This window comes from Halichoeres trimaculatus, unplaced genomic scaffold (genome assembly GCF_033239565.1).
Source record: "Halichoeres trimaculatus isolate MK-OKI-2021-1 unplaced genomic scaffold, fHalTri1.1 fHalTri1_scaffold_8, whole genome shotgun sequence".
NCBI lineage: Eukaryota > Metazoa > Chordata > Actinopteri > Labriformes > Labridae > Halichoeres > Halichoeres trimaculatus.
In genome coordinates, this window is record NW_027437186.1 from 13,044,587 (window position 1) to 13,070,797 (window position 26,211).

The 26,211-nt window shown below is 40.0% G+C and overlaps 1 protein-coding gene across 2 annotated transcripts in view; it reads left to right on the top strand.

Moving 5' to 3' along the window:
• Positions 1-26,211, top strand: part of sertad2b (SERTA domain containing 2b) — a 53,320-nt gene that overhangs the window by 9,765 nt on the left and 17,344 nt on the right. The window contains exon 1 of one of the 2 annotated variants that reach the window (XM_074676547.1): positions 20,210-20,346. The exons of the other annotated variant lie outside the window; for it this stretch is intronic. The gene's annotated coding sequence lies outside the window, so the exon portion shown is untranslated. Of the gene's footprint in view, positions 1-20,209; positions 20,347-26,211 lie in introns of those variants that run through there. 2 annotated transcript variants of the gene reach the window in all.

Genomic DNA, 26,211 nt, shown 5'->3' on the forward strand with positions numbered 1-26,211 from the left:
CGGGTGTTCATTGGCTGCCCTCTGAATGTTTTTTATTCTGTTTTTATTTTAATAATTTTTTTCATTTTTGAACAGCAGCTGCTTTATTTTGGTATCCTGCTAAAGATGCTGTACAGAAATTGCTCAAAATCAGCTGCTGTGAATGCGTGATCCACAAATCCATGTTTGTTTGATAAACTGTCCTCACATGGTCTGCACTATATCCATGTGAGTATTTAGTAGTGCTGTTAATCAGTTTGGGTCTCGATCCTGACAGTTTAGTACAAAGTATTAAAATTCAAAGTATTGTTTGCCTAGCTACTGCCCTCTATTGGTTGACGCACAGTTACTGCAACTAGATTTTCTGTTGGTTGATCCTGACACAGTGATGCCTTTGCGTTTAGCTGACCTGTATGCTCTGGTTTTCTGAAGGATTTGGTTAAGTGAGTGTAAGCTTGGAACAGGTGATATACTGTAGATTGGCGAGACGGTGCAAAGTCAAAAGTCTTTACCACATTGCATTGTAATGCAGTCAGAGAGTTGTGCCATCATGATGTAAATAGTTGTACAGAAACACCTGGCAATTCCCTGTATTAATGCTACTAGTTGTATTTAACTGTTGTTTGCTAAATTTGCTGTGTTTTTAAAATTTTGCATTCTAAGTTATAAAAATGAATTGTTGCAAGTTTGTGGTTTCCACAGAAAAAAAAGCAAAACTTTTTACTACTTTTTTTATTTATCAATTTTGCAATTTTAGTTCCAGTGTTTTCCTACATAAAAATGGATAAATAACTAACATCAATAATCATGATAAATATCAATATATATGTCAAGTATTGCCATTCTGGTTTGATTTTATGCATCAAAGCATCATCTCAAGGCCAAGACAAAATATGGAGATATATATCGTATATCCTGACATGGCCTTGAAATATTGAGCTATTGCTAAAATACCATATCACCCAGACCCAAATGCATCTCTTTGCAAGAAGAGAGAATAGCCCCCATGTGTAAAGACAGCCCTGCTCATTTATGCATCCCTGAGATTTTTGGGAGGTGAAAATATCTTCGGACAAAAGGGCCGTCTGTTAAAAAACACTTTTTGGATTGTTTCTTACACACTTTCAGTCTAGTTGCATTTATTGCAATCCTAAAAACACTCTTTCTCTCTCACTTCCCATTTACTCTGAGCTCTGCTACAGGGATTCTACAAAACTCTGAAAACATGGCTCGCTGGGGACTGCTTACAGATTTCAAAATAACTATTGAGCTCCATTTCACTGCTCTTGTGTGTGTGTGTGTGTGTGTGTGTGTGTGTGTGTGTGTGTGTGTGTGTGTGTGTGTGTATGTGTGTGTGTGTGTGTGTGTGTGTGTGTGTGTGTGTGTGTGTGTGTGTGTGTGTGTGTGTGTGTGTGTTCACCTCAGATTTGTTTCTTTGGTTTTGGGACCAACACATGTTCATGTGTTTTGCCTTCAAATATGTTTTTTATTCCTTGTGGAGCAGAGTGTGGACAAAGGACTGGGTGTCTGGAGAGGGTGCTGGGGAGGGGAGAAGGGGGTGATGGGTGTTGGGTGGGAGTCTGCATGGGGACGGCTGGATGGCTGGCTGTGTTTAAGGATGTGAGTGTGAAGGGGGGCAAAGGTGGGGGGGTCTGTGTGTGAGAGTGTGTGAGTGTGCGCATTCATCTGCATATGTGTCTGCATGTGTCTAAGAACATGCATACACTCATCTCCTGAACTCTGTGTGTGTGTGTGTGTGTGTGTGTGTGTGTGTGTGTGTGTGTGTGTGTGTGTGTGTGTGTGTGTGTGTGTGTGTGTGTGCGTGTGTGCGTGTGTGTGTGTGTTCTTTTGTTTTGCTCTGGGTTGCCGGGTGATGGGACCAGCTGGGAGGGCTGAAGCCATTCACTTCCCTTCTGCTACCCTGAAGGCAGCCAGCAGAGAGGGAGGGGGTGAGAGGGAGTTGTGGGGGGGGTGTAAAGACTGAAACGGAGGAGAAAAGGAGGCAGAGGTGGTGTTGTGGGGGGGTGTTGGGTATTTATATCTAATATCAAAACAGAGAACCATTGTTATCAGATGAAACGAGAGGTGAGAAGTTTTGAATGTGAGTGAATGAACAGATTCATGAAGTAAAGTGTGTTTGAGCCTCTGTGTGTGCGCTCTGAGGGGGGGAGAGGGAAAAGTGTGTCAGGCTGAGTCGTGATAGAGCATCAGGGCTGACTCAGCCGGTCTGGTCAGGCGTAGGAGGGCAGCAGCAGAGGAAGAAGTAATAGATTACTGTGCAGGCAAATGAATTACCCTGATCAGATCATTGCTTTTCTTTTTATCAGCACCAGGAAAAAATTAGCACAAAATACGAACTGATCAGAGGACTCAGATTTCAGTGAATGATTGTGACTCACAGGCTATATTTGTTACAATAAAAGTGGACAAAGTGCTCTGGTTTTGGTCTGATCTGTGTCCAGCCTTGTGTATGTGAACATGTGTATCTCCAGGGGTGCTCCAGCACTTCAGCGTACCACTGCATAGAATAGAAATAGAATAGAAAATACTTAATTTATTCCTGAGGGCAAATTCAGGAGGAGTCACAGCAGCAATCAAGAAAACAAAAGTAAGAAAGTGTATAGAAAGTGCAAAAAGGTCCATAACAAAATAGATGATGACAGCTTGTCCATCATTGTCCAGTTCAGCCAGCCTCCACCTCCACCGGGTCCAGGACTGATCTTCTTCAGCGGTCTGTTCAGTCTCTGTCTCCTGGATCATGTCTGCTCACAGCAGGTGAAGCTCTTCCAATGTGGCGTTGGTATCTGGTGTTAGCTCTGATTGCCATGCCTGTGAATAGCATGATGCTACTCTGCCCTCTGGTATTCCCTCTGTTGCTGGGTTAGCACAGCTAGCTTGTCCATCTCATTAGAGATTGATCTTACGTTCCCAATAGCGATGGAAGGACAGGTCCATGTTGTCGCTTCTTAGCTCACACCTCAGTACCAGCACGTCATCCTCACCTCCTTCTCCTCACCTTGTGGGAAAACATCAGGCTTTGCACCAGTTAGCATTGACATGCTACGGGCTGCTAACAGGCAATTTCACATGTAAACAATGCAGCCATGGCTACATGTAGAATCTCCAGACAAACAGAGAAGCAAAAACAGTAAAAAGATCACTGAAGACATAAAAGTTTGGTGTCCAAGACCAACAAATAAGCCATACAAAGTAATGATCCACTCCAAATATAAAGATGACGAAAAAGAGGCGAAAAATTACAAGAAACAGACAAAGAAGATTGATCTGCTGCAACAGGCAGCCACAACCAAAAGGGTGGCTCCTAGCATCTGATGTTTATTTAACAGACAACCAGTCTAATCAATACTGGTGAATGATGTTCATGAATTAACACATGAATAAAGATTTAAAACAGTCGTTATATAAAACTTTTCCAATTCAAACTCAGAATCAGATTTTAAAATCGGTAAAAAAAACTAACAAACAAAAAAAAAACAACGACATGAAACCTCATGAAACACGACTGTAGCAGTCTTAAAATGATCCAAACCCTTCGTGGTGAGCATATTAAGTACCCAACAGAGCACCTTTCTGCTGTTATATGCCTTACCCTGTCCCTCATGGATGATTTCCACCTTCTTCAAATCCCACCAGAGTTTCTGTGGGGTTCAAGTCAGGCAACTGTGATGAGTGCTCTAGATCAGGGCTGTCAAACATACGGCCTGCAGAATTAATTCAGAGGTGAGCGGGAAACCTGCTTGGTTGATGTAGATGCAGTAAGTTTCTGTGCTCAAGTAAAATAATATTTGACGCCACTTTGAGAGTTAGCGTGCTGAAAAATACAACAACTTGCAGGGACAACTGAGAAGAGAGAAGATAGATGAATTGCTGGTGCATCTGAGAAAACAGCAGTCTGTTTTCATCCAGAGCAGAGAGGTCAGAGATGCAGCAGTGACAGCCAGGTAGCTAAATGCTAATGTTAGCATCAGAACCATACTATGAGGAGGAGTTCATGGAAACATGCATGCTGAGGCCTGCAGAAGTCATGTATCCTGGACAGCAACACATTTCTGCCAACATTAGCCTGATGAGAAATACTGTGGCAGAACTATTTGTCATGTGTGTTATGCATTCACAAGGCAGGGGTTAACAAGAGTTTGTTATGTTTAAAGTAGTTCTCACTTCAGTTTGTAAGGTGTGGGGAGTCACTGTGTTCAGAACAACCACACAGATGTGGAAATAGGAGTAAAAATTATGTATAGATCTTGACAAGTTGATTTAATCATTCAGCACAACAATAAAGTTTTCAGTTCCAAATAACTGTGATTTCATGTTTTTTGCCTTATTCAACAATTGTGATCAGGTACAACGCACATAACCCTAACCAGACCTAACAAACCCTAATCCTAGCCTGGCCGACCCAAACCCAACACTAACCCTGCAATAACCATGTAATTGACAAACTAAGTACTGTTAAAATTGCTGTAATGTTTCTTGAGAAATGTCAGGCTTTATATAAAATGTTTTGTAGAAATAGATCATTTAATGTAAATATTTTTTAATTAAAATGTTTTCCTTTGCACTTAAAAAAAGAGAAACACTTGGACTTGTTGTGAATTTTAGGTAACACTACTCCAGGATTTCATCTGAGACCCAGCCTTGGTGGACTTTGATCATGTGTTGGGATCCTGTTTTGTCAGAGTTTTGTCAGTACAACTCTTAATCACTTAACCCCTGATTTTGTGACTTGGACACAAACTCTGATTGGACTTTAACTTCATTAAAGGGGGTTGGAGTCTCAACTTGAAGTTTTTAGTACAAAGCATTGCAGAGACCACAGTAAACAATGGTTAGTTGAAGTTTGGCTGAGTTAAAATTTTGAGTTTGGGAATCATCTATAATCTTCACCGTCAGACCATCTCTTCAGACACCTCTGGGTGACGTCACTGAGGCTACAGCCATGTTTTATTCTCTCTATGATCTGATCACAGCACTGTGTGTGGAAAGAGAAATTCAGAACCTGCTTCTCGTCTATTCTCGCTGAAATATTTTTTATTGTTCTGGATGCATCAAAAAGTCCTCCTTGTGCAGCATGAAAAGTTAAGTTTCTATTTTCAGATTTTCCTCCCTAAATTCTTCACTTCCTGTACCGAGGTTGAAATGTCCCTTTGGTTATTAAAGGGCCAATGCCAAGAAAAAAAATCCCACATAGTTTAGTGGTTTTATTAAGAAGTGGTTAGATTTTTTTTTCCTTGAAGTGATCATAAGATTCACACAAACCAAAATGTCTTCTGAGATAGAAACATGAATTTGAATCCTTTTATTTTCTGCACTAAGATCATTGCCTCCTTCATTTTCCAAAAGCTCTTCCTCTGATGAGGAAAGAGTGAACAGCAAACCCTCCTTCTGTCTCTCTGTGGATGTGATGAGAAGAGAAGGCTTAGTAATATGAAGCTGCTCACGGGTGGAAATACTGAGAGAAGAAAGATGGATTACCAGCAAAACCGTATTTGCTGGCTGCTTGTCTTTAAAGCTGAAGCGCTGTGGCTGCTTCCTCGTGCCGTGACTTCTGAGTCGGCTGGCTTTCTCTAGAAGATTAATGACCTTCCTGTTTTCAGCTACAGGATCTTTCTCTGCAGAGTTTTCACTGCAGCTCAGTCTGAGTTGAAGTGCACTTTTGAAAACACTGCAGGATTTATTGTTGGAGGCGAGACAGTGATGGTATGCAGGAATGCATATACTAGTAATGATACAACAGTGAGTGTGTGTGAGTGTGTGTCTGTATTGGTCTATTATTACTCTCTGTTCTGTTATGACTGTACACCTCTACTGATAGTAACACCAACATCGTCACTACCAGTATTACTAACAGCTCTACGAGTTCCTCCAGGGCAACAGCGGCCTCCTTTATTCACATTACTCTGAACGCTACGGAGGAGTGTTTGTATCAGGCTTCAGTTGCATCATGTTGCATGCCTGTCGGTGCAGCGGCTGCACTATCATAGTGGTGCACAACTGTGACTAATCTTTTGGTAGATTAAGACAATTGTTGTGCAGCGTAGGAGATTATCTGGTTATCAGTAATAATTCATTATCTTTGTAGACGATCATTAATTATGAAAATTGATTTAGGTAATTGGTCTAATTAATGACAAAAATGTGGCATCCGTGGAAAAACCGGAGCAGTTACAACATACAGTCTCAAAAAAGTGTTCTGTTGAATGTCAGTATTTGGAAATAGTGGCTTTAACAGGGTGAAAAATGTCAACCCAAATACCAAAATATGATAAACAATCTTCAGCTTGTGTTGAGGATGGGAAGTGTGTGTCTGTATGTATGTGGCGGGAGAAGAAACAAGACAGTGGACATGACTTAGTGACGTCACGGCATGTGAGAGTCCTGCTAAAAAAAGGGATAGTTACTACGTCAGAGCAGAGAGGTTAGCTGCAACCCACTAACTACTGCAAGACTTTATTCCCAAGTTTGTTCATTTCCTAAGTTTTAAAAATTAAAGGTAAGGTCTACAGGAATTTGTACGACTGAAAATGTGTATTTTGGATTAAGAAAGTAACACTATAAAGTTAGCCTGCTTGACATAAATGTTGGTGACTGTCAAATGAGGTGAGTCACCTCGACGACCCTCATAAACCAATGCATGAAGAGAAACTTGGTGTAATTGTCCTGTTCAAGTGGCTCTACTGGTTCCTTCTCAAACCAGTTTTTCTGTATTAGACCGGTTGTTGTGTTTAGCTAACGGCATCAGTTATCTGCCTCACTTTATTTTCACACATTTATCGTTTTCATCAGTAACAGTGATTCTGTAATCGATCTGGGAGTAGATGTGAAAATCTCTGTTACCACATTCATGAATGTGTGATAAGGTCTGTGACTGAAACAGTACATAGCTGATGCTGTTAGCTAAATACAAAAACTACTGGAAATCTTATAAATACTTTGTGTTAAAAATTAGCTCCGCTGAAATTTCTGCTTCCAAATTCTGTCTTTGTAAGGCTGTGATCCGTTTCTGCCTTCTTTATCCACTTTTTTTAGTGTATGATACAGGGTTGTCTCGCCTATGTGTACACTTCACTGCACAACAGGAGGTAGTTATAGTTGAATTTACGAGTCATTCATTTAACACCAACATCCAGTAGATTACATGCAGAAGTTTTTGCTTGCAGGAGTAGTGTTGGGTAAATTACTTTTAAAAAGTAATTTGTTATAGTTACTTGTTACTTTCCCAAAAAAGTAATTGAATTAGTAACTAAATCACTCCTTCATGAATATAATTAGTTACTAGGGAAAGTAATTCTACCTTTCTGTGAGTTCTTTTGTCTTACATCTATGATGTTGATGTACTGTCTGTATACTTTCATTGTGAAAATGACGTTAATGTGGTGCCTGGGCTTCCATCCTGAAAACAAATTAATTTGCAGCTCCTGTCCTGTCCTGTCCAGACTTGTAATTTCTCCCGATTACTCCCTTATTTTTTATTTTTAACTATGGCCCTGTCATTTCTTGTACTTTTTCAGAGTCAAAACACGTTACTACGGCTACTCGTGCCCTACATTCAAACCTCAAATAGCATCTACCCCTCTCCCTCTGGTTGGTTTGATCCGTAGATGCTGCAGGAAATCCTCTTACAGGTTACACAGACGCACACAGGTAGCTGTGTGATATTTGTTGCTGAAAAGTTAACTTAAGCATCCGCTCTTTGTTAGAGAAAACATGTCAACATGGTTCATTACTGATGTGTCACTAAAGAAGGACAACCACATTTTATTTGCAGCTCCTCTCTTGTGCCTGGCTGAGCAAGTCAGGTTGGATACTTAGTAACACAACACGTTTTACTGTCAATTACAGTAACAGTGTTATAACTTTTGAGGTAGTAATTAATTAGATTACCCTTTACTGGAAATAGTAGTGGTGCTAGTAACGCCATTATTTTTAATGCCATAGTTATTAACGTCGTTATTCCCAACACTGATCAGAGAATGATGGAACAGTGCTAACCATGGGAACGGAAATTTCTACATCAGCTTGTTTTAGGGTCTTTTGTTTTCTTAATGTATAACGGTATCTGTGTCCATTTACCGCAAGACTGTTGCTGAGTTGTCCTGCTGGAATGTGCACACACATTACAAACTGAAGGTAAACCTCATCCCATAGCCCTGAGCAAAAGCCGCACAAACATACATGCACTGAGGTCCAACATGGCGTTTAGTAATTACTGTACTCACTGACAAAACTGAATTCACTCCACTCAGAAACTCACTGTCTTTCAAAGTGACTGCTCTTAAATCTAATAATTCCCTCTCATTTGATTTGGTGGCATCACTTCTGTGTGTTTTAGACATTTAGTGCTCTGGTCAGCTTTTCTGATCAACAACACGCCAGTGAAGCCAGCGAGCAGAGAAAAACATCAGAAGTTATGAAACAAGGAAAAACCAGAAAGCACTCAAAGAAAGAGAGAAAGAGAACAACAACCTCTTTCCTGTAAGTCACCTGACACTAGAGGCGTCACACAGCCGTGAGTAAACACACCTCCCTCCTCCTCCTCCTCCTCCTCCTCCTCCCCCTCCACTCTCTTTCCAACTCACTCGCTCTCATGTTCTCAGTCAAAGCACAATAAGTCCTCTTCTTGAAAGATGAAAAGTTTAGTTTCTATTTTTAGACCTTCCTCACTGAATTCTTCAGACTCTGCACAGAAGTAGAAGTAGCAGCTTTTTCTGGTTCTTTTCCTGGTTTAGGGAAAAAACGATGAAATAAAACACCACCCTGATTTTGAGTTCTGTTGAAACATGTTGTTAAAGTAAAGGACAGATGCACAATACTTCTCAAAATATGGATTATTCAGCCTGTTTTTATTCTCATCCTGTCAGACTGTTTTTGCAGTTTAACGTTAAAGATATGACGACATAGTCTGCTGACCTCTTTCTTGATGTTTTAAAACATATGGGGCACCTCTTAGTGGTTTACTGTCGTTGGTTTGACTCCCAGGCACGGCCCTTTGCTGCACGTCTTCCTTCACTCTCTACTTCCCACATTTCCTGTCTCTCATCAGCTGTCTTATCTAATAAGAAAATGCCCAACAGTATAGATTCAATCAGAGGTTAAAACTGAATGAAACACAACCACTCGCACAGGGAGAAGAGTGCCAAAGTTCACCTGAAGAATGCTATCAGTGTGACTAAACAGGTCAAAGGACAGGTCTTAGAAGCTACTCCTTTAAAGATAGTGAACAAATGTCACTGGTTTCACGGATGTATTCTGTTATAGATCATTTTATCTGCTTCCATCATAGAGTTCAGCTGGTGTTGCAGTCAGTCTATGCATTTCTAAATATTGTGGCTTTACACAAGCATGATGGTACACTTATTCATAATGCTTTGCCTCAGTGTTATATCTTTGCATTATTGTTTAACGGTTAATAGAAGCTAATGTCATTTCTCGTCATCCTGTTTGAGAGTCAGCACTGTGACATAAACCCCATCAAGAAACATGTTTCTCACTGCTTGGTGTTATGGAGGGAAAATGCCTTTTCTGAAAGTTTGTCTAGATTGGATGTTGTGCTAAGTTGTTTCTTATATAGGGATGGAATCAGAAACCGGTTCCTGTCAAAAATCTATAAGAAATGTTTCAATTTATCGACATCATTAGCCTTTATGCTTCGCTATCCCCTTGTCCATTCTTTAAATTATGCCGGGGCTGCCAGACCTGACGTTGACTAGTCTGCAGCAGCTATCTTAGCTTAGCTTAAACTCCGCCCCACTCTCTCCTTTCCAGATGCTGAAAAGCTGGTCCATGCCTTCATCTCCTCCAGACTGGACTATTGCAATGCACTTCTCATCGGGATCCCTAGCAAGAGCCTGCAAAGGCTACAATACATCCAAAACTCTGCAGCTAGGATCCTGATGAGAGTGCACAAACATGATCATATCACCCCCATCCTCCGTTCACTACACTGGCTTCCGGTCCCCAGCAGAATCGAATACAAGGTTTCCCTCCTCACTCACCAATGCATCCATAGACATGCCCCCCCTACCTCAAAGAGCTTCTCACTCCACAACACTCATCACGCTCCCTCCGCTCCACAGACTCAAATCACCTCCTCCAGACACCCAGGACTAGACTGAGGACCATGGGTGACAGGGCCTTCAGTGTTGCTGCACCCCGTCTGTGGAATGCCCTCCCTGATACCCTGAGGGCTCCACAGTCCACAGACCGTTTTAAAAGGAACCTTAAGACTTTCCTTTTTAACAAGGCTTTTGGTTCTTCTTAGTTGCTGCTGTTTTAGATCTTTTTAACTGCCCTTTTTTTAACTGGTAGCCCTTTGAGATCTTTTGATGTAAAGGGCAATACAAATAAAATTTATTATTATTATTATTATTAGCAGTTAGATAACAGTTTCCCAAGAAAACTCTGATTCAGGATTTTACCAAAGAACCAAATACAAAAGAAATGTACATTACGCTCTCACACCAGATTCCTATTTAACCCATTAAACATGGTCTAAAGCTCCTTATTTACCAAAAGCGATATAAACAAAATAGCGCTAGCTGGATGCTAACATATATCAGAAATTGCATTCAATTGCATTGATGTGCTAGCGGTTAGCATACATCATTAGAACTTCGGTTTTACGGAATTTCAACTTTCATCACAGAAACGCATCACAATTACACTTCGTTAACTCTGCTAAAACCTTTAAATGTCAAAACACTTGGATAGCTCATGGATAGCTTCATAACTACAACATTGTACCAAACAGCTCAAAAAATTGCTATAACCACATTGAGACACTAGATGGCCTACTTCAGACAATAAAAACAATACAGTTAATCAACGTCACATGACGTGCTATTTTTATTTATTTATGTCCAGAGATATCCAGATCCAGAGACCAATTTCATGTTCTTTCACTTATAAACTCAAATAAATGTTGATACAGGAAACCTGAAAAGCACTTTTTTACAGAGAAAATTCCCATCCCTAACCGTGTGTCTGCATGACGCATCCATTCAACCAACAACAGATTCTCGATGAACAGCAACATTAAGCACTTCTGCATAGGTTTCATTTTCACTAACTGGATGTTGCCCCTTGGGAAATTCACTATGTTCAGTCCGGCACGGTGCAGGGTAGGGGTTCCGTCAATTCCCACCCAAATGATGATTGTCTCTTCATTCATGTTGGGCTTTTAAATCTCCAGCCTGTTGACTGCTGGCCTGGCTGTGCTCGTTATATTTGTTGTTATAGTGTTCAGTCTACTTCTCATAAATCGGCGTGTCACTGCTCTGGCATCTAGCAAAAACTGGAGCCTTGCTTACTTGCGTAAAGCTCTGACATGGCAGAGCACAATGGAGCTCGTATGAGTTGATGATGATGACTTGATTCTGACTTGAGCGGAAACAAACCAGAAATACATCTGGTGTATTTTGGCTGGGAGACGTGTCTATGACATGTAACATGCAGTGAATACTACTTATGTCCTACCAGTGCTCATCTACCAACTCCAACCTCACCAAGCAGGGCTAACATAACCTCACTCTTCATTTTATTGATAGACTCTCAAGTTTGAACAGACCACTGCAGAATAACTCCTGACTGTGGGTTGGAATGAACATTATCACTAACAGCGTAATTCCTGTTTTAGCCCGTGCTCCATCACTCTCCTGTTTAGCTTTCTCCTGCTCTGACCTCCTTTCTCTGTCAACAGAAAAAGGTAGTGTTCCACCTTTACTACAACATTTATCCAAGAAATCTTTTTCTTCAAGTTAAAAGGATTAAGATTTTTACTCACTGCTAAACACTGTCAGTGTCATCATGGAGACTTTTGGGTTTATGCCATGAATAGATTCTTGTTCTGCTATGACAATCTGACCCGACCATAGCATTTAGAATTAACAAATTTTGGTATTTATGATCTCTTTTTAAATGGTGTTTTATGATTCAGCAACTATATAAACTTGGAAAGTTCTCAGAGGGGCTTTAAGGATATAAAATAACACGTTAGCCTGATGAGAAAAGACGGATAGTTGTTTTAAGAAAACCAAAAACAACAGTTGTTTTCTGAACATAAAGTTCAGAAAACAAGGTACTCATCGGCTGTTTCTTCCATGATAACATCCACATGATATGATAAGCTGCTTCAGAGTGTCACAGTAGGACGCTTTGTAAAAACGCATCTGAATCGAGTCAGCATGGCTACATTTTGGAACATGTTAACTAAAATGGCAGCGCTACAGGAGGCCAACATGCTTTGCTTTAAACTTGCACTTCCTCTTTTGAAGTGTATGAGTCACTTAAAAAGTGTTTGGTGTCTCAACATAAGGAAGAGAACGGAAGACAGAGAGTTGTGTGTGTGTGTGTGTGTGGGGGGGGGGGGGGGGGGGGGGGGGGGGGGGGTTTACTTACTCAGGCTCACCAACAGGCTCTGTGTCTCTTTGTGGGTGTGTGTATCAGTTCACATAAAAAAAAAGAAAATGGATAAATGAGGCTGTGTGGTGGATTAACAGTTCTCGTGGGTCCAGGCCATGTTTGGGACAGGGACAGGGACAGGGACAGGGATAGGGACAGGGACAGGGACAGGGACAGGGGGGGCACAGAGAGAAGTGTAGAGAAAAGGAGGGAGAATGGGAGGAGGTAGAGACAAAGAGAGGTGGAAAGAGAATGGGAAAGAAAGCAGATGGGTGTTTTTGGTGCTGATCCCCTTCCCTCCCACCCTCCCTCTCCATCTCCCCCTTTCTCTCTGTGTTGGGCTGCTGTGCCGCGCCCATGTCTAATAGTATTAATAATATTCCCCAGTCCTCTTCACACTCACCAAAAATCTGCCAGCACACTTGTGTTTCTTCTCCTGTTTTTCTTTTGTTTTTGTAGTTTTATACCACATGGCTGCACAGCATTTGTAAATCTTTTACATCTGCTACAAGATTTTTTTTTAATCAAAGGTGAAATCACCATGACTGTGTGCTTCCCTTTCATTTTCAGGGCTCCCCAGACATCGACAAAGAGCAACAAAATTTTGGCAGCATGACGAGGTTGTCTCTGAACTTGTAGTTTTTAAAAAGTGAGGTAGTAAAAAAAATAATAATAAAAGCTGATAAATTGAACCAAAGAACTGTGGTGTCATTGTTTTGGAAATATTTGAGAATTTTTGAAAAACCTTAGTGTCTTCATTTAGCTATAAAAAGCTGAAGAAGAAGAAATTGCATAAATGAGCAAAAAAGATGTTTTACTGCAATCCTGAATATTTCAGTCCGGCAGTTCTGGTGTAGAAAACATTCAACATGCAGTCAAATAGTGTTTAAAATGTAATGATATTATAGGAACCCTTACATTTTATGCATTTACATTCTCTGTTGTTGGCACACATATTGATTACATCTGCAGTCCGAAAATTCAGATGATGGGAGTTGTGTGAGCTTTTGAAAAGGCAGTGGAGAGAGAGCGGAGCTGATGAGATCTTATGTTTAACTGAGAGTTTTATTTACATGTTAAGAAAATACAAGAAGTAGAAGAAAACAGAATTTAATGTTTGAAAAATCTTAGCACGCACATTTTTTATCAATTTGCTTTAGAGTTCTGTCCAAAAAATTAACTGACGTTAGGAACCAGTTCAATGATTTGCAGATTTGATGAAAACCTAAGTGCATTTGAGTAGCTAGAATTGGAATGTGCATTTCAATGATGATAGTAGACCCTGGTATTGTTGTCAAAAGTTAAAGTTACAGGTAATCTGATGACCAGTTGGCAGAGTTGAGGACATAGCTTAGCTGCCTGAAAAACAGCCAGAAACATGGACTGTATAATATATGGACATAGTATCAGTGATGTAATCCATCTTTTTTCAATACAGAGTTTTGAGGCAAATCATCAGCAGATAATGTTTTGGAAATGAGGTAGACTTTGAGTCTGAATCCCGATATCTGCTGAACTGCTTTGTTTGTGTTCATATGGCAAAAATCTCTCGTGGTCCAAAGTTGCAAACAAATGCTCCGTGAGATCAAATTTTTCTCCAAGAATCTTACCCAGAAGACAAAGGGAGATTCCTTATCTTCATTTTTTTTTTCAAGAATTCTTCTACTCTTTCTTCTTTCGGAAGTAGAAGTTGGGGGCTTTTTATTACTGCCCCCTACAACTACAGTGTGTCATTTAAAGCCTTACCTCTAATCATGCCTGAATATGCTCAACTCTGTCCCTTTATTTCACGACAGAAAGTTACAAAAAACACTGACCTTCATTATCTTTATGTAGTTACCTTTACCTCTAAGAAAGAAATGATGAAAACAAAATCATTTCACATCAGCTTGTAAACATGTTTGTTCTGCTTTGTCTGGACATTCTCAAAGGGCCCAAATGGACAGAGTGTGGCTTTTGCTACTAGCCCCAAGTGGACACTTTGGGAACTACAGTTATTTTGCACTTAGCTGTCAGCCTCATACTTATTAAACACCACAACACCAAAGGCTGTTAACTCTACTACATTCATCCTGGTGTCCACATAGCCGAGTTTCAGTGCAGTGGCCCACACATGAAGCCTGACGTGTACCTCCTCCAAAAAATGAAGCCTATGCAGGAGTGCTAAAATCCACAGTTGATAGAGTGTCCACTTGGGGCTGGCTGTAGAAAGACTGAATACCACACACATGTCAAGCCCTCCCGATCTTTTGTCTTTCAGCAGAAATAAAAATGTGTACAGCCTGGTACAAAATAATGACCAAGGTCAGAATAGCTAATTTATCTAACCACACACACAGTATGTGGGTTGATTTTTCATCTTGTTGGTGAGTCAAAAGATATTAAGGTAATGAGTTTGCCTAATCCGAGGCACAGCTGTCAGTGATGAGACTCAAAGACTCTTCTTGAGGCAACATTTCCACTATAGCTGCTGACGACAATAGTCTTCAAAACTTTATATTAGAAACAGATGGGTGATGTCATGGATACTACATCCATTTATTATCTAGTTTGTGGTCAAAATAACACATATCATTAGCTCTGCTATTGGTCTGCTGAGTAGCTCCTCTGATCTCTCCTCTTGATTCTTCTTTGTAACAATTTCTGTATGACCGACAGCAAAATCTTTCAGCTCCAGTTTCACACAGTACACTTCAAGTCTTCATAGTTCACTGTGGACAAGCAAGCAGAAACATAGTGGGAGCAGGAAAGAGGGGATCTGATCTGACTAACACAGAAATCACTCTTTCAATACATTGTCCACACAAACCACACCAATGAGTAACACTAGTGTGTGCTACTTGGTCAATCTGACTCTGTGTGTGTGAGTGTACGCTGATGAAGCTGATATCATCCTCACATTCTTCTGCTCTTGTGTCTGTGTAAGTTTTTGGAAGTTAATGATATAAAAAAAAAATCCCTGCATGCTGTCATAGTGAGTAAAAATGGAGCATGATGGTTGCTGAACCAACTTTAGTGGAGGTAGTAATACTGCATGTTACCACCCAAAGGTGCAATGTGGTGACGAATGGCAGCAACATGTAGTCTCATGTACTGAGCCGGCGATGAGTGGGACCAGTAAACTCATCATGAATCAGGATGCCAGTGATAGTGAGACACACTCGCACAACCTGATGTATGCACAAAGACTGTGTATTCACAGTGAGCGGAGCGTGAACTCTTTGAAAGCAGTAGCACTCAGAAGCCTCTAGATTCTATAGATTATTTTAGAGTTATGGTACTTTTTTAAAACGTGAAATTAGGCAGCGATTGTGTTTAAATAATTAATCTGCACAACCTGTCAATAAATATATTGAACATATGGAGAACAGAAGAGAAGCAGAGAATGAAAATGAGGCTAAAGCCACGGCAAACAGGCGAGACAGAACAGCAGCAGGCATATTTTACACAGAGAGGGGAATAAAAGAAGAGCGAGGGAGAAATAAATAAAGATAGATGAAGGGAGGGAGGAAGGGAGGGAGGGATGTTGTGGGTGCAGCTCTCCAGTTGGTGTTGCTATGGCCCTGCCCTCCCTGCTCACTGAGCCATTTCCTGTTTTTGACCTGAAATCTTTATTTAGAGCCATCCCTCCTCACTGCTCTGCATTCATGAGTCAACTCAGAGTCCAGAGAGATGAACACAGAACTAAAATCAGATCTCCATTCACCACGGATCCTACGCATACATGAACGCCTGTGAGCTGCTCCAGCTGAGGGTTCAATGATGATTGATATACAGAGAATCTCTATTGCCAAGACTAACAACATAACAGGGTTATTGTTTCCACAAAAGTTTCTATAAGGTCTGCTGTCTGCACTGAACTGATTCATTTCACCCTCTTATAAAACCATACAATGCAGCTCAGACTATCTCATAACAATCTCATAGAGGTGGCTTCTGGCCATCAAACCACAAAGTAACCTCAAGTGTTGGAATAAGCTAATGCTTAAGTCCAAAAAACTGCAATTCCTTCCTTGTCCACTTGAGGCCGGCTCCAAAAGCCAAAAATTTCCTACAAGCGCCCATATTAAAATAATTATTCTTACAGAGCTGCCAGTCTATTATACAGATTGTTTTTGTACAATCAAATAAGATTCAAAGATTTACAGGTCTCATCTGTTAACATGGAGTTGGTAGGCATCATGACTTTTGCTTGAAATTTAACCCAAAGTTTTCATACTAAAAAAAAGGTTCTCTCTGTACAGCATTTTGAATCCTTTAGTTACTTGGGCACTGAACCTAAAGGTAGCAAAAGTAACATGTAAAGTTAGAGACAACATTTGCATAAAAGAAGAGTATAATTTATTTTCAATATTTGTTTATGCAGGCTAGAATCCTGACAGAGTGAGCAATTGGGCTGGGTATTGCTAAGAACCTCACAATTTGATTTTGGTTCTTTAGGCTGTGATTTGATACTTTGATATTGATTTTAAATGCTGCCATTTTTCGATTTTGCCCTTGTGAACATATGTGGTATGACACCTCCCGTTTTGGAGCAATAAAACAACCCAAACATCAGACTTCTGAAGGAGCTGGTCCAGTGGGGCCCTCGTACATACAATGCGAATAACACACATAGGCTTGTCTCTTTCGCTTATTCCCCAGTTACCAACAAACAAAGATAAATGAGTTGATGTATAATATATATTTAAGAAATGATTTTATTGATTCAAAATGATACAGCTTGAAAATTAGTCCCTTTGATTCAGCAGGTAGGTAACACCTAATCCTTAGCCTCCTTTTGGGACAAATAACATAAAACTAAATCTTTTGTTTTATGGACGAACCAAAATATTTTGCATCTTGTTTTAAATAACTCACATTTAAAAAAAATGGAAAACTTTAATTGAGCACAATAGATAATGTAGAGTGGACTTCTGTTAGAATATGTTTGTTGAAATTTCTGTCCTTGTTCAGTTTTGGTTCTCTGATCTTTGACACTGACACACCTCGAAACATGAATTTTGTAAATGTCACAACTTAAAATCATTTCGCTGTTACCACTACCTCTTATAGCTGAAAGGGCTTTGTAGCGATCAGAAGCTTAGGCATGCTCTCAATACCTCTGCTGCTGTGTCTGGATTGCAGGACAGATGTTGGTCCACCTTGCTCTGTCACAGCACCCGGTTAGGTTTCCATTCAAGTCACTGTGTCAACTCACTCTGGATCCACTTTTTTGCGGTCTGGCAGGTTGCAGCAGACCCACCCTCCTAATTTTGTCAGATGCTAGAACTGTGACGCGACGATATACCCCCCAAAAAGATCGAGCAGGGCAGGAAGTTGTGCACTGAAACCACCTTGAAACGCCCATTGACTTTCAAAATCAAACAAACCATGTCAAAAACAGATTTTATTTAGCTTGATATAACAGCAAGCTGACATATTGAGTGAGTATGAGCTGACAGATGAGTACGCAGTCAGCATGCAACAGAGCCCAGAGGCCTTCGGTGTACTGATGCTATTACTGTCAATATTTCCTGACTCTCAAGACCAGCCACAGGTGAAAAATTACATTTTTGCTTTTGTTCGCTAATTAAGAATGTTAACCAAAGCAGGAGTTTGTTCCATGTGCGATGAAATAAGAGAAATCTAAAACTAATCAATATTTGATGCTACCACCCATTACCTTTACACAGCATCAACTTATGCACAGTTTTAAACAACTTGGCTGGTAGGTCGTTCCAGACATCTTGGAGGGCTACTTCAGATCTGATGTAGGTGTAGGCTTCAATAAACCCTTTTTTTACTTTAGGAAATCCCAGACAGACTCCATGATGTTGAGATCAGAGCTCAGTTGGGCTGTACCATCACTTCTTTTTTTAATTTTATTATTATTATTATTATGTTTTGGTTTTTTAATGCCCCTTTGTGGGACTGTTATTATTGCCTGATTTCTTGGTAATTCAGCAATCTGTCCTTTTTCCTCCTTTTTTTTTTTTTTTTTTTTGCAAATTGTGGATACAATCCTTAAAGCAAAGGAATTCTGTGCAACAAATGTAGTGCTGTGTTGACTCTTTATGAAATTTACCTCAACAGATAAAAAAAAAGGAAATTCCTAAAAGCAGTCCAAAAAAAAAGAAAGAGGAAAAATGTTGCTTTTTGGTCGCTCCATCTTCAAAACCTTCTCCTTCAAGTCCTTCAAATGCATTTTTTTTTTTACAGAGACCAGAGTTTGCAGGCGGTGTTAAAAAGGGAGGCAAAGGCAGACATGTGACGTTTGAAATAATTTATTGTCTAGTTATAAACCAAGATAATAGTTAGCATGCATGTTTTTAGACTCGAGGTTTTCTTCCCTCTCTAATGCAACTTTGGCATGTTTTTTTTTTTTTATTTAAATTTGGTTCAATCAAAAATGCTTCAAAAGGAGACCAAAACTTGGTGAAATATTGTGACTCTTTTTTTCTAACCATGGCATTAACTTCTATTTAATTATGATTTACACAAAATCTCCAAAAATCAAGTAGATGTCTCTGTGCCTCTCTCTGTTTGTGTCCTGGCAGTTACTCTGGAAGACTAAAGTGTGCCATGAAGGCCTTAAAGTTGTTTTCCACAACTACAAGAAGAGAAACTAAGTGTTTTGTGCTAATTAACTATCGAGGAACACCAGGCAACTCCAGTAGACAGAAATACAAGTGGCAGCCTGTCTGAACGAGCGGGGAGACGTGAATTGTGACTGTGACTGTCAGTGCACAACTAGGTGAGTCAGCAGGGGGCATCAGGGGCACAAACGGTCTGATATGCCCATTTTCTGCTTCAGGATGCTCCACTGTTGTTTTCCTCTACATGGAGTGTTTTGTTAGAGTTTACTGGACATCCTCCTGCCATCTGCTGTTGGGTCACACGGGCATCAATAACCAACCCACGAAACCATCAGCCCTGTGACCCATTCTACAACCCCATAGCTGTGTCAGCAAAAGGACAAATTAATTTTGAAGTTATCAGTGCTTGACAAAGTACAAATTAAAAAATGATAATAAAGATATTTAGATGTTATTTCATTTCAGTTTTTAAATATTGTAAATGTCCAGTTAGCGCAAAATTCATTGAGATGATGTGTGTGTGTGTGTGTGTGTGTGTGCGTGTGTGTGTGTGTGTGTGTGTGTGTGTGTGTGTGTGTGTGTGTGTGTGTGTGTGTGTGGGCGGAGCAAAGTTGACGACGCCACTTCTCTGGGCAGCTGCTCGGTTTCAGCTTCACCTGCTGCCTTCAAATACGGCTCGTAAATTTATTATTGTGGCACAATGTAACCCGTGGTGACAATAATTCAGTCATACTGACACAACTCTTGGCAGAATCAATATTTTAGGCGAAGAGGTGATAGAAAAAAACGAGTGCCTATGCTTGTTGTACATTATGAAGTCCAGACAGATTGCCATAGGTTTTGCCTAGTGAGGATGGCCATGTGTTAAAAATTGAACCTTCTCTCGCTTTATCCCTGATTTTATTTGAGAAAGAACGAATTATTATTTTTTTTACCGAATCTACTGTAGTTTGACAGTTACCCCTTACTGTGCTCCATTTGAATATTACTTCAAGTATTAAATCCTGTCTAACACGTTACGAACGATTCACACTAAAACTGGCGGTTTTATTTTTTTAACAGACAAGGTTTACCCGTGGGTATCTGGTCGTCAGATGTATAAGTCGATTAATCTGCTTTGAGTCGAGTTTTTGCTTTTAATGACATGATTGCTGCACGTTCGGCACACGTGCATCCCACCACTCGAGTGGTGTCCGACAGTCCCTGAAGGCAGCAGCGTTCCTGTGAGCGGAGGCAGTTTTCCTCCTCCTATCAGCGCCATTGTGTGTCAGAGTCTCCGGGAGCGAGGACGGTCTGTTCTTCTGTTAGCCGACTGGACTGTTTAAATCCCCCCATGTTTCTCTTTCGAAGCCCGGCGGACCTGGATGTGGTAGGACACTGCTTCTCTTTCTCACATGTCTTGAAGTAACCTGAAACATATAGGAGATGTTCCTTTAGGCACTGTGTAACGTGTTTCTAATGAATAATAGACACGGCGAAGGCTGTAGGTGTTTAGTATTAGTGCTGTGGGGGTCTGGTCGAAAAAGTTTTCACAGGGTATCATCGGTTGGTCGACTTTTAGTGACCCTGTTTATCTGTTAGCGCCGAAAACTTCTTCAGTTTTCACTGTCGAGGCAGAAATGACACTTTCCACTTCATCACCACGAAGAGAAGTCTGATAAACTTTTTCTACTCTTAATACACACCCACAAAAACATACTTCCATGGATAGTAGTGTTTTGAGAATATACTATTTTGTATTTTATTTCAATTTTACAAAGTATATCCGAATTATTCTGAATGACTCATACATGAAGTGTTCTGACAAGTACAGTCTTGATAAGTATAATGACTTGGTCACTACGTAGTTGAACCAATGTGTCGTATGTCGGCGACATTCCGTGTATACAATACATGTCACGATTTATCACAATGTATCATCTGAAATAATACACTATTCCATATGACACCTGATGTGATATCTGCAACATATCAATTATGAAAACAATATTACCACAATAGATCTAAGAGCTACAATGATCAATCTCAAGATATCCCTATAACAGTATGTCACAATATAATACGATATGATGTGATGCCATCATAAGATACTCTATGAGACAACCCATACACAACTGGAACATTGTTTATGATAATATCACAACACATTTGACAACAATAATGATCTTTACCACAGCCACACAACAGTATATCATGACGTGTGATTAGCTAAAGACTACAAAATGCCCATTAAGTTCAGTGTAGGATAATGTTATTAGCCTCTTAGCTAAACATTGTGGGATAGTTATGTGGTTCGTAAACTTAAAAACATAGATTATTTGATGCTAAAACCACAATAATTTGTGTCACAGAAGTCAAGATGGCAATAGTTAGTTTCAGGGCAAAGAAACAAATTTCGTGTTTTTAATATGAATAATAAAATAATGAATAATTTTTTCAAGCAGTCTAAGCAAGAGACTACCTTAATGTCTGAGGACTGAAAGTATATGCCCTTAGTGTACTGATGTGTTCTTTAATACCTAAACTAAAGCACTCAGAAAACACAGACTTCTTGTTTATGTAAAGGTGAAACTAAAAGAGGAACTAACCCTATAATGGGGCCTTTAAATGAGTCTTCATTGACACCTTTAAACCTGCAGAGAAGTACTGAATTGTGTGTAATCGGTGTGATCTGGTCTTGAGTGTTTGTCTCAGTCGGTCTGTCTGTTGTGGTGGGTGGAGGTGCCTCTGTTTCGTTACGTGCAGCACAGCAGTCTGCCCTTAAAATGACAGTCAGCACCTCCTCCTCCTCACTCTGTTGCTCCTGTGTTGTGACCCACGAGCAACACGCAGTTCACGCAGCCTCCTTACTCTGTCTGGACCAGCACCCACAACACAGACTCACACATCAGACCACACGGGCCTGTGTGATCGGAGCCCAGCCTCATCTGAGGAGCAGGCTGATGTGATGCAGTTATACAACCAACTATACCGCCTGTGAGCAGATTACCCCAGTGTGGTGAAGGATGCTCAGTTTTAATAACACTACTTACATTTTGATCACCTTTAGATAACCGCTGAACTCTTTAGGTTAAGCAGTGAACAGTCATAACAAAATGTGCTGCCCTTTCCCCAGTGTGCTGCTGTCATTTAGAAACTAAAAACAACTCTACTGAACTGGGAGCAAAGATGAAAAAAACACATTTTCTGAGGCCCTAACAGGAAAATGCATATGATGAAATGAGAGATAGGAAAACTACCTTTAAGGTTTGGACTTGCTCGAACAAGCTTTGTTTGAGCGAGCGACCTACCTAAAAACGATGTTCATAGCAGGGAACTTCATACTGCATACCTCCAAAAGCTGGAAACCTTTAAGTAGTAATAGTATAAAGGATCACAGTGCAGCAGGGAGCCTTCAAGCACAGTAATACTGCATTCACTAGGATTATACTTAAGTAATAGGGGTGCTGCCTGCAGTAAAAATGATGACACTTGCAGCACTGAAGCCGGTGCTGCTGTAACAAGGTGTTCACTATGGAAATGAGACTGCTGTGTTAGAGTGCACACTGCAGTATTAAGATGAATACTGCAGTAATATGGTGGTTATACTGTTCATCAGTGACCAGACATGTTGATGGTGTGGATCTCTGCAGCTTCTGAGGCTTTGTCAGTGAAAGTGTGAGGCTGTGTTTTCTCCCTGTAGAGGCTCGGTGGAAGGAGTGGAGTGCTTATGTAGACACGTCTGCTGACCTAAATCTGCTCTCTTCTTCTGCCTTTTATTTATAGACTTAACTCTGTGTGTTTGTGTGTGTGTGTAAGAGAGAGAGTGAGTCAGTTTGTGTGTGTTTGCACTAATGACTAGAAATGTAAGTTGCATTATACTTACAGTACAGTTTGTGTCTACGTCACTTTCTGTCTACAGTTTAACTTCGGTATGTGATCTTTGTGAAACAGTGGATAGTTTCTTTATTGAATAGCTCAAAGAATGACGCATTTTAGTGCATTTCTTGCATTATAAACCTGGGCTCTTTATTTCTTCATTTAATGTTACATAATTTAGCTTCTAATAGGTACAGAAGCTTTGTTTTTGCTCTAGTAGATTGTGTCAGTTTTTGCCAAAATGATGAGTCAACTTTAGAATAAGCTGTTGGGCATTGGCATAGAAGAATTGGCAAATTTTTCAGGAGAGCACATACTCAGTTCTGGTGCTCATCTTACAAATGCATGTTCCCCATAAATAGGATACAATTTAAAGGTAAATAAACAAGCTTTCAGCAGTGCAATATTTATTGTCCAGAAGCATGGTTACAACTAGGGATGCATGATATTATCGGCACAATATTGGTATCGGCTGATAAAAGCTTAAAAACACTTTTATCGGTATTGGCAGATTTGAAAATTTCTGCAGATATGCTCAGCCGATAAGGTGCTATTCAGTTAGGATTATTTTTATTTTCCATCTGAAAAATAAGCTCCTTAAATAAAATGTAGCACTTCAATTATTTGCACTGCAGAGCTCTGTGTCTGTCATCAGGTTGTTACAGTAGCTCTAAAATAATCAAATGCAACTTGGTTATGTTTAAAAATGCATTGTACATTTAAAGTTCCTGTGATCCAAAGAAATTTTTCTGTATTTCGATACTGAATGAGTTGAGTTTGAAAAAATAATACATTTCTTATTTATGGTAAAATCAAATGTTTTTTGTCTTGTTTTATGTGTGTTTCTTAAACAAATAAGACTGTCACAATAAGAGTAACATATAAATTCCAGTACAGGATAGACTTAGCAATCTTTACAGTGAAAACAAACAAACTTGTGATTATCGGCATCGGCCAAAAGGGATTTTGATATATCGGCATATCGGATATAGGCAAAAATCCAATATCATGCATCCCTAGTTACAACAATGAAATAATTTACAAAATACAAGTTTCTTTATTTTTTTGCTAAGTTTTCCTTAAGACTCCACATACTGGTCCCATTTTTCAGTCAGTGACAGTTGCTATAATGCTCACACTCAACTACCTGGATTCAAACAAGCACAGATAGCATCTTATATCACTGTGTAGTTTGGCAGCATTTTGAGCTTCAGATTGATGAATCCAAGCAGTGTGTGGTTAAACTGGTACCCGAAAAGTCAACCACAACATAGAATGAGCAGGGCCATGTGCTCGTCCAGCTGGTAGCGATGAAAATGGACTAAATACTTGTGGTGAAAAAACATCCACCTGAATGCATTAGCCGGGTTAATGTCACAACAGAGCCACACATTCAATGGCATTAGACCCCACCATGACATGTCATGCAGGCAGCTAACATAACCACCAAAGGGGGCATTTTATAATGGTACATTATAGCCCTGTTTCTACCGAGCAATTCAGTTCAGTTCAACCCAGTGTAGCACACATTTAGTGGCGTTTCCACTAACTAATCCAAATACGGATCTCGAAATAACCAAACTGGACCATCCGACTTCTGGGACTCTTCTATTGGGGTGCCAGACATACTGATCGGACCCTAGAAGGTGGAGCTACAACACTGCAGTCCGTTGATTGGTTGAAAGAATTGTCACTTACTGAGCGACAGCAGATGCCATGTTTTTCCTGGCACACAGTCTTTGCTGGAACAAAACTTGATTGCACTTTGTATCAAAGAGCCACATGCCGATCACAAAGAAGACAAAATGCTGGATGTCTTCCAGTGTTGCTCTTTATTTACTGTGTCACGTTTTTCTTCCTCTGTGGATTTATTCAGTTTCAGTTTCAATTTATTTCGGACAAAGAAAACAGTTGAATATAATAAAAACAGTCAAATTATGGGTACAACATACCACAGTTGCTTATAAATACTAACTAAAACATTTAACGTGTCCGAAAAGGAGTAGGAAGAAGCAAAACCTTTTCATGCCCTACCCCCACTTACTCTCCCTCTAAATTAACCAAAATATATCTTATTAGCGACTTGCTTTGTGTCGGGCTGCTATAGTGTCATGCTAGTACGTAACTGATGTGGCTATCGGTGTCCGGATTACATGCCGCCTACCAAGAGGGGGCACAGTTGGCCGTGGAAACGTCAACAGGATCAGGCTTTACCAAACCAACCCATACCAAATGGGGCTTATGACTAATGATCCTGTTTGAGTAACTACTGGACAAGCGTACAGGCCCAGCACAACATGTGGACAACAACTTTTAAGAAAGACTGAAGACTGAACTTTGTAAACTCAGTTTGTAGCATAGTTTAGTGTCCAGAGGTTAAGCAGACTATCTGTTTAGTGTTTCTCACAGCTTGGTGCTCTAAGATGTGTCCGTAGCAAGTGCTCATCTACCAACTCCAACCTCACCAAGCAGAGCAATCATAAACTCTGTCTTTATTTTATTGATAAACAGTCCTGAACAAAATAAAGTTTTGTTAAGAAAACCTGATCGCCATTCATTTGCTTCCTACACAAATGCACTTTTGGCAGGAGTCACAGCCTATGACAGTGGGCGATAGTGCTCATGGAAAACAGTTTTTATCCCAGAGACACCAACACTTCAGGATAGTCCTCACAGTGCCTTTAATGGAGTCTGCTGGATTTTAGGGTTGGATGTTATGATAGTTTTTATTTTTATTTTTTTAAATGGTCTTTACTTCTGGTGGTGATGTTTATAGCTTGTTCTCTTTTAGTCTGCCTTTTAGCCCAGGACTGAATACATGGAATTTATCATTTATACCTGGAACCAGTTAGGTTTCTTCTTTCATGGTTATCATTTTGACTAACTTGATTAATAAACAGTCAGTGTATGGTTATGTCTACTTTAAAGTAAAAGTTTCATTTAGACCCTACTTTAATGAAGATGATGTATTAATTTCCATTCTGGATGCTTTACTTTGTGGTGCTGTTGAATGAATGTGTTTAATCCTGTAAGCTGTTTTTTGTTTTTGACTGGCCTAATTCTGTCAGTGAGGTTTTGTCTTCACTTCAGAAATGTACCTGAAAACTATTTGTAATCAAATGAACGTGAAATTGATATCAGTTTCAGTATGAGTCAGAGAAAAATGTCTCTCATGTTTGTAGTGCTGCTGCTTTGTCTGTGACCTTTACACCCAGTCCTTACACCTTAAAAACACTAGTAAACTTTACTGTCTCACTCTTTATTACCAAGTTATGGCACCATGGCACGTTCTTCGAACACACACCCCTTTACAGATAGTGTTTTTAGTTAGATAAATGTATTAACAGCTGACTCATTAAAGAGGGGTAAAGCATTT